Below are 10,376 nucleotides of genomic sequence, written 5' to 3'. Positions count from 1 at the left end.
TTTTGCGGGTAATATTTAATGAAGATGACTACTGGGGACCTGTGAGGCATCTGTTTTCAGAGTTGCCATAACCATCTTGACTGCTTTCCTGATCAATGCTTTCCTTCACATCCAGCCTTGCCTGTTTTAAATTTCTTCCCAGCTTTACATCCAAACTTTCGCAGATACCATTATTGATGTGATCGTGTCCTCTAATAACCTGATACTTTCACAGATTTAGGTGTGCCAAAGTGAAGTGGTATATACACTTCAAATATATATATATATATATTTTATTTTTTTCTATTTGTACATGCTGGATGATTTCAAAATAAAACCCATATAAACTACTTTAAAGTTTAAAGTATAAGAAAAAATATAAAAAAAATGACAAACTTTGAGAGGTATTTCTATTTGACTAAAAACTGGATTTTTTTACTTTAACACTGTTCCTTTATTTAAGGTGAAACAGATGAGGAACTAATAACAAACCAAATAAGCTTTTACTATACAAACACTGGACCTGAATGTGGTCTGCTTCAACAGGGTGTCCAGCTGCCCGAGGCTGCTCCAGCTGAGATAAGTGTGGTAATGGGTGGCGGCAACGTCAACTGTAGACAGAGGCAAAAGCAGATAAGGGGAGTCTGATAAAGCTCCAAGCAAGAAGCAAAGTCTTTGCAAGACCTTTTGCACAGAGGCTTCCACTCTCTACACAAAAGGCATGTCTGCATGAGTGTTCCTGCTTAACGAGGTTGAATACAAACACCTTTACAGAGAGTGGGTACAAAGGATCACCAGCAGTAATAGAAACCCATTCACCTTTTCTCCTCAGTTAAGGGTCTGCAGTGGTAATTAACCACGTCTCCTCACATATAGATAGGCCTTCTCTGTCATGTGGGCCTGCACTCAATCAAGGGGCCACTGGCTCTGGGCAGAGTAGGTAAAGTATCCATCACTCTGTCACGGGCTGATTCAGGAGGAGGCATTTCCCACTCCAACAAGACAGGAAGCTCATACTAAATTCCTCACTGACAGATGGAGAGTTATTCTCAGCCAAATTTTCAAACGGCAGACATGTGGGCATCAAGCCGCAAAAGACCTTTCACTTTTTACTTTTCATTAAATGTTTTCCAACTTTTCTGACTGGTCGTCAGGGGTAGCTACACGTGGCCCTGCTGGGTATTGCTAACGTATCTGCGATGGCAGTAATTACAAATGTATGCAAGCAGAGGTCAGTGAAAGTGATTAATTAAACAGAGTAACAGAGCAGAACTTAAGTGACAGTTGCTGCACATGCTTCCTTAACAAAGCAAGAGAAGTTCAAGACCTTTCTTATATTTGAGAGTTTTAAAAACTAAGTCTGAGTTAATAACCTTCTGAATCATAATGACCAAAGTCTGCCAGCATCTCCCCTAAGACCCGGTGCTTTGAGCTGAAGCCGGGAAACTCTTCATTCAGCATATGTAATGGATCCTCAGATTTTCCTTGGTACCGTTTTTCTTCTTATTCTGAATTCTCTGTCTTTTTAGCATTCAGTTTCTTTGCTTTTTTTCTTTCTAAAGGTGGATTTCTTCTTTCATGGAAATTCTGCTGATTTCTTTTATGCCCTTCCTGTAACCCTTCTCTATCTAAATTTCTGTTAACTTTACGTTTATCTTTTGATTTGTACTGCAACCTTTAAATAACAGAGATCATACTCAGCAAAGTTTGCATGGAGTTTTTCTTTCTTTTACATCCCCACAAATTTACTTTTTTATTTTCAGACCTAGACAAAACAGAAAATTCTTGGTATGAAATTCTAACATGAAACTACATAGTAAAGGCTTGGACTGCTTGCCAGTAATACTGAATTAAATCACTTAGACGTAGACTTAGACTTTTATTGACATTTTATTGACTTTTATTGTCAGTTTGTACAGACAGATTGTAAACAAAACAAAATTTATTTTAGTAAGCTTTTCAGATGGGAGATAACATAGAAGATATTCCTTGAAATAAATGTGATATAGTATTATAATACTTTGAAATTGTTTTTATTTCAGTTTATAAAGAGATACAACTCTTTTTATTTTCTTGTAGAATCACTTATGTTGTTAGGATCTAAATGAACACTGTTGTTCTGGACTGTGCAAAATAGGAAATGGTCACAAGCCTATGGTGGGCCGAGCTTTCTGATGTTGTTACAGTTTCCACCCCATAATGGTAGTTCTGAGACCGTATAGTGCCCTGCAAAGATTTAAGCTTCCCTGTACCAAAGGAAGCATGAAGCGAAACAATGCCCATCTAATGTTTGGTTTTTGATATGACCAAATTCTGACCCCTCCTTGTGAATGTCAAGATTTGTTGGACTCGGAGTTGTTATTCCCAGCTGTTGTAATCAGCTTTCTATTGGGCTTGTGTGAGCTGTAGCCTCTGTTAGTAGCTTACAGAAGGGCCACATTGTGGCTCCTTTGTAGCTATAGTCCAACTGCTTTGAGTTTTGACACGTTGCATATTCACACATAGCATCGTGCATAACTTAGTTGTTGTTCGAGCTCTTTTCTTACTTTATGTGCTCTCGAGCAAGTCTAATCCATTTCCTTCTAACTCTGATATCAACAAGGTATTCTGCTCCACACAAAAGCTGCTTCCAAAATATTTATTTTCTTTTGAATTATTCCCTGTTCACCCAACTGTAAATCCCCGCAGAACCAAAGTGTCTGAAATACTTAAAGTGATCCCTTAAATCACCATTCTGTCAGGTTCTGATCATTGATTTAAGCTTCAGCTGTCTTAACAACTTTTGTTATTGACTAATTATTATTAGCTTTCTTGACAAATGACAGATAAATTGATCCTGTGCTTATTTTTTGTTCTATGTAATTTAGTTTCAGTGCACAAGTCTGTCCTAAAAACAACAAACACAAAAGCTCCCAGCAGAATAGAAACTCATAATTTTCTGCAGTCTCTGGAGATAAAAATTCCCTTGGTTATAAAGTATGCAATATTGAGGAGCAAATATCCTTTTTCTTACAAGTATGAGAGGTAGATGTAAAGGAAGATCAGATGCATTATCTTGATCACATGTGACTTTATCTAAATAGATGCATCTGCTCTCTGCACAAGCTTCTTATGTATTTGGGGCACAGCCACAGACTGAGTTGGATATTTATCTTGGTTATTGGCTTTCTATATATATATATATTTTTTTTAAGTCACAGCATCTAAGGTTAGATGTGTATGCTTGCAGTTACACCTTTTAACCTCTTACTGGTCTTACAAAGCACTACAGTGTATATCAGATATAAATGTGCTTGTCAAGGACCAAAATTGTGTCGTTTAAAACAAACCACCCCAACGGTCTAGCTTTAAGTTCAGTTTGGGTAGCAAATAATTTAACAACTTAATCTTGGAAAAGACTGGAGCAGTTTTCAGAGTTTCCCTCTTTTCTCACAATCCTCCTGGGATATGCTGCAAGCAAAGCATCTATAGACCCACAGAGCCCATCAGAGGCTGTGCAGTAAGAACTGTCAGCTCTCAAAAATCTGAGATAAAGACTTTCATTTACATGTTTACAGGGTCTACAGTTTGGATCTACCAAATAAACCAACAAAACATGGTTTAACTAGTAAATATTAGTCTTGGCATAATTGTTCAACAAAATGTAAGACTCCCATGAGCTGATGTCTTTGCATGCATGTCTCATCATGAACAAACAGCATCACAGAGACCAAGGAATACAGGCAAGAAAACTCCATTGTTTGTGGTTCTAACATGAAAAAGTCTTAAAAATCTCTGGCAATACTTTTATAAGTGTTGCATCTTTTCACATCCTTTCTGTCTTTAAAACCATCTGACAGTCATACAGTGTAATAAAAAGGAGATGAGTTTATTACTGAAAAACTCAGTTCTGCAAACACACAATTCCACTGCAGCTTACCACAACAGAACCATCCATATCAGATATATATATAAAGAAAGCCTGGGCAGTAGTCAGTGCTTCCCTCTATTTATATTGATGAGCATGCATCACACTAAACACCTTGATATATATCACACCTGAAGTAGCCGTAGATCTTGTTACATCAGTGGGTCCAAAACTAAATCCCTCTATACACACACTCATGCACACGCCTTTAAAGAGAGAAAACAGCTTTGGGAGCATTAGAGATGTTATGTTTTCTTTGGTATTCAGGTTGAGCATGTTTTCCTGCAGTTCTTAAAAGCCAGGGCTCTTTTCTGTTGGGTGCTTGTGGAGGAGATTGTGTACCTCTGCCTTTAGAAACAAAGCAAATGACACATTATCTGAGACGCTTTAAACAAACCATGTGACAGAGTGTGTTTGCTTTACACAGGCCAGGCACAAATTACTAATTACAAGCAGTACAAACCAGGATTAGTCTTCCCACAGACTATCAACAGATATTTATCATAAACTGACACACAATTTTCTATTCTTTTTTTTTCTCCCATTAATATGGAAAGGTACCATATTCTACTACTTGTTTTGCGGCACATTAAAGCACCGACAAAAATGTGAGGTGACATCTATCTGAAGACAAAAGTAGATTTTTTAAAATACCAAAACACATCAGTTTCAAAACAAAACAAAAAAAAGCTAACGAGCTTAAGTGAAATAGTGACTATGAAGGATTTAATTATTCCTTCGGTGAGACGCTAGACAAAGCTCAACCACTAACATTTATCTAAACTAGACCGAGGCTGCCTCCTTGTGGTTTCTGACGGTAATACAGCACATACATGGTGGCTACTTCCGGAGCTCCAATGGTGGGCGAAAACAGCTCCACTAGTATGCAGTAATCATTACAGCTGGTGATACTTTGTTTTTGTGCGCAGGTATATCTCTAGAGGATGGTAAAACAACAACAACAACAAAAAAAGTCTATGTGACAGAGTTGCCAATATTCCTGTTTAGGTCACACTCACACAGGATTTCACTGACTACTTAAAAAATGCAAAAACCTGCAAAGGCTTTTTCCAGAGAGGTTTAAAAACAAGTAATAATCATTGGGAGGAAAACAATAAAATGTTGAAAGAACCTTTAGAGGAAGAAGTCTGAACTAACTATATTCTCTCTCTGCTTTTTCTCATAGTATCTTCATTTGGTCTGTTCCTGTTTGGCTGTGCTGCTGCCATCAACACCTTTGTTTATAGATGTTGGAAATCGGCCTGTTTTTCTGTGTAGTCCTGTTTCTCTGACTGTGACTGGCTGGATGTGCTCTCTTCATCCTCTGACATGGGAGCTGGCTCGGTGATCGTCTGCCTGGCTGTGTGTCTCCTGGACGAGGAGCTGTGTAGCTGGTTTGCAGTTGCTTTTTGTGTCTCTGCTTCTGTCTCCTTGAACCCCAGTCGGCCTCAGCAGAAGGCCGCTCACACTGAGCCTGGTTCTGCTGGAGGATTCTTCCTGTTAAAAGGGAGTTTTTCCTCTCCACTGTCGCTGCTTAACGTCAATGAGTTGTCAATGAGTCGATGCAATCAACTGGTCTGTATCTGTATCAATCTGACTGTATCATCTGGTTGAATTGTCTCTGTAAAGTGCCTTGAGATGACGTGTTGTGAATTGATGCTATATAGATAAACTGAATTGAATTGAATTGATCTGTGATGGTAAAAATTAACTTCTGTTCCATTATTTTCTGTTGCAGGTCTAAGTAAATAATAATCAGCACACATGAAAATTGTATGAAGGGATTTTTTAGGTAAAAGATTTTTCTGACCACACACCTTTTTATAAATGGTCATCTAAATTATTTTAAAGTCTATAAAAGAACACAAAAGTAAATTACCATAAAATAAATGTGCATATCAGGACATTGACCTGGAGGAATATGTATTACTATATATATGCTCTCCTATCTATATAGGATTATAGCTCAGTGCAAACTATGCATAAAAAGAGAGAAAAAAAAAACAGGATGCAGCTTTTAAATCCAAAGACAAATTGTGTTGCAGAAAGGCCTGAAAAGAGCTGAGAGGGAACATCTAGCAGGCAAAGCAGCATCAGCACAAATAGCAAACTTATGAGCATTTCCATAACAACAGTCCACCAAACATGTGGGGAGGCTTTGGCTCTGCCTGAAACCTTCAACTGCTTCTTTGCACAATTCAACCTTTCAAGCTGCAAGAAGATTGAATGTCATCCAACATCAGAGCTTTAGCATCAGCCTCTTGTTCTTGTCTTCTTGTCCAAAAACCTCATCCTGAACATTAGCGAGACAATAGATTGGAGGAGGACAGAATGTGGTCCTCATTTCTTACAAGGGGAGGAGGTGGGACGTGTGGACAGTGGACTTGGTCATAAAATCAATACTCTGAAAAATATCCATACTCCAGATATAATATTAATTTGGCATGATATAAATAATAAAAAAAACTGCTCTTTGCATTTTTCTGTTATTATTTTAAGGTAACTGGATTAATTGCATAAAGGATAATACCTCAACCATAAACTATTTTCACTTGTGTTATATTTGAGCTATTTTGTGTTTAATTTCACACTTTTTTAAATGAGCATCAGTGATTCTGTTTAGAAAGCAGTCCACGTTTATATTGAAAAAATTTAGTTTTTAATGTTAAGAAAAAAATGTCTTGCCTTTATTATTTCTTATTTTTCTATCCTCACGGTATAGGAGATAGTGTTGAGTGTTGAATATTTTCTTGGGTATCGATATAGAGTTTCAAACTCTAATTTATGACAACTAAAGCGGACATCATAAAGTACCTGCGTATGGATGTCTCCTCTGACCTCTCTTGGACTGCCTCCCACCTTATGAAAAAACACAAACAATGGTTCTTCTATTGCAGAAAGCTAATGAATGATCTGGAGTTTCTGTTCAGCAAGTTATAATATTTACAGAACCATGGTGAAAGGGATCTTGTATCCTAGCATAACTGTGTGGTATGGAAGCGACACTGCACAGGAGAGGAAGGACTTTTGGACATTTGATGTAGGCAGAACAGCAGATTGTGGGATGCTGCATCTTGACTCAGTTCATGTTGCACAATTCCAGAAAATTTTCAGATGCTTTTCCACCGATCCAACCCATCCAGGATGTGATTTTTTTTTGTCCCCCCTTCATAATGAAAACTGTTTAGTTGAATTACATCCAGAACAAAAGGGATTAAAAACAGCTTCTATCACAGAGCTGTGAAGAAAATGAATCACCTGTAAGTACAAAATAGTCCATTTCTGACCAAAGTCTTTCTATATTCTGCTCTGGCACAATCTCCACTATATGTAAAAACATCATGCTACATCATCATGTCTACTGTACTTCTCTTTAGAGATGTTTTTCCTCCTCCTTTCCTCTTTTGTTATCTCTTATACATTTTGTCTGTTTTTATATTCTTTTATTTTGTGTTTTTTTTTATCTCTTATTTTTTATGAACTTTCAAGACTTCTGAGGACAGTCATTACTCTCTAAAGGAAGGATGTCAAAGTCAATTCCTCAAGGACTGATGTCCTGCAAGATTTAGATATCTCGCTTGTCCATCACACCTGAATCAAAAGGCTGGATTGCCTGCCCTGTTGAAGTCAAGTTCTCCAGAGGTCTGCAAAGAACCTAAATATTTGATGCAAGTCTGCTAAAGCAGAGACCTAAAAGGTGCTGGACACCGGCCCTTGAAGACTGGATCCTGACATCCCTCCTCTAAAGTGTTTATAATATAATTGTATCATATTTACGCATGTGTCAATTGAGTCATGTGTCTTATCAAAATTTAAATACGGTTTCATAATACCATAAAGATTTCTGTTGAAAATAAAAACATGTTATTAAAAGTGCATAGATACATTTTACATTTATAACATAAATGTAAAAATAAACTGATAAATTGATTGTCTTTACAGGAGTGCAGTATAGCCTTGGTTTAAAGAAGCCAAAACATTTTCCTATATCAGGTTATAATAAAATTCAAGAGCTGAGGAGCACAGAAACTGCTGCTTCTTATTATTCTGTTTTGATTGCTTTAAAAATTCATTTGCCAGTCTCTTTTATATCCCTGATACCAGACAAGAAACTGTGAAATGTTTTAGGAGCAAGATCATTCCATGCCCTGTAAAACCACCGATAGGATCATTTTAAAATGATCCTGTTTTAAGTACGAGCAGGCAGAACCAGGAGCTTCACTTTTTTTTTTTTTTACCATTAGTCAAACTCTTTACCAAATCTGTTGCCCAGATAAATAAAATTAAAGTAAAACTGCAAAAAATACTGACTACATGTAAGCAACATGATGTTTTGTGGCATACAGCTGTTAAAATATATTTTTTTAAAGAACGTCCATAGAGGCCATGATTAAAGTTTTCTGTTACATTTCAATAGGAAACCTGTTATGGAATATCTAACCCAATCACTACAGATTAAAGGAATGCAAAAACCTATTTCAGAAGATGCAGCCTGCTGTTTCTGATTAAAAGTAGAAGAACTGTGTTTTACAGTGTCAGAATCCTGGACCAGAACACCTGTTTACATGGAGACAGATTTGAAGTAGTGATTTAGTGACAGGTCAGATACACATTTTAACCCTATAATGCCAAATGTATCGTATTTGATACATATGGTTTGAAATGTTTTGCATCTGACACCTTTTGCATAATTTAATGGTAAAAACTTTGCTCAAAATCCTATTGTACACAATCAGATATACCTGATAACAGCCAGTAGAAGACTACACAAAAAATAATCTTGACTTATCGCATAGTAATAAATTATTAATATCAAAAATGTATTTCTGTTTTTTCTTTTTACATATTTTGTTAAAAGGGCAAATAAGGAATTCAAACAAAAAAAAAGTAATTTTCTGTTTTGTTTTATTCTTGGATCAGGCTTTAAAGGGTTAAATAAGGTAACAAAATAACCAAGTTGCTAAAAAGAAATACATGCCATATTTTTCCTTATTTTTTTTGTGCTAAGAACAAATTTAGATATTTCCTTGATGTTTTGTGTTGGAATAGAAATTAATTTAACAGTCTGTATGGGAATTAAAAACAGTTTTTAAGCTTAATATTTTATTCAAACATTAAAATTTTTTTAAACACAACCTTAAAATGCAATATTCAGGCATTTCAGGAGTAGCCTTTATCTCCTGGGTTGTAATGCTATTAGTTATCCTTTAGGTAGAGCTGTTTGACAGCAAATCTGTGGATTAAATATATTACCGTACTTTAAAAAATGGAGGATGTACAGTGATAGTTTTTGCTAATCATTCCTACTTTTTTTAAATATAAATATACAATATAATATACAAATATAGGCTAACAATGCAAAGGATGGCAATATCTACCTGCAGCTGGTAGCACCTAAGGCAAAACCTGAGGCCCGGAGGGCCACCACTCCTTGGACGTGAGCTCTCAGGGCCAAGGGACCAGCAACTACGAGGAATGATATGGAACCCAACGAGGCATACATTTTCTATTTTATTAACGGGACTTTTTTGCTTAAACATCCTTAATCGAGTCACCCAAGTCTCAATAAAATCAAATTCTTAACTTCTCTTTGCTTTTCCAGATTCACTGGCATGCTTTTGTTCAGACTCCTGCTGCAGGATCCAGAGATGATATGGGCTTCTTTTTATAATATTATTTTGTTTTTTGTTTTGTTTTAGCATCCAAAGGGGAAAAAAAAAAAATTACGTACAAAAAGAACATGCTTCAAGAGTGAATCAACTCTTGAACTGTGCAGTCAGATAATTTAAATGGCCAATTACATTTATTTATATCTAAAAATAAAGTACAAGAGTCTGATCAGTTTGAATTATATTAAGTCAAAGATATTTTCTATATCAGAGGCCATAGTCATTGTATATAAGAGAATTGTCATATTTACTATCCATCAATCACTTACACATGGTCTCACTTGCTGGGTTCGTCAGCCATTGGATGAGAGGCAGGGTACATCCTGGACAGGACCACAACCATTCACCCAGAAACATAAAGCATTTAATCATAATACTCTGGACTTTCCTTGGACTTGGGAATTAACCTACCAATGCAGGGAGTACAGTACATGAAAAATGAGAGCCGCACAGACTATGAAAATGTGTATAGGCTACTTAAAACCTCCTGTAAGATTCAACTGCATTTATAGTCGGTCTCATTTAACCCCCATTAAAGCATCAAAGCTGCCGTCCTGGGGACTTTCCCTGCTTGCTAAAACAATTGGGAAACTGACCCACTTTAAAAAGAGAAATCCGCTCATCTCCAGTAGCGCGGGGGTTAGGGTTAAGCCTCAGAGCAGGATCTCGGGCTGTTTGAGAAGGAAGTGTGTTCTTAAGCTTGATTTAAAGATTTACTGCTTTATTAATCAATTACAGTTTAATATGTTATGCAACAGTTATGCAACAATTTCACCATATGGCATTGGGGGTGGAATCAACTTTCAGCTCATTTTTTGATT

Source organism: Cyprinodon variegatus, unplaced genomic scaffold, assembly GCF_000732505.1.
Source record: "Cyprinodon variegatus isolate N-32 unplaced genomic scaffold, C_variegatus-1.0 Scaffold648, whole genome shotgun sequence".
NCBI lineage: Eukaryota > Metazoa > Chordata > Actinopteri > Cyprinodontiformes > Cyprinodontidae > Cyprinodon > Cyprinodon variegatus.
The sequence above is the reverse complement of the archived record's forward strand: the minus strand, read 5'-3'. Positions refer to the sequence as shown.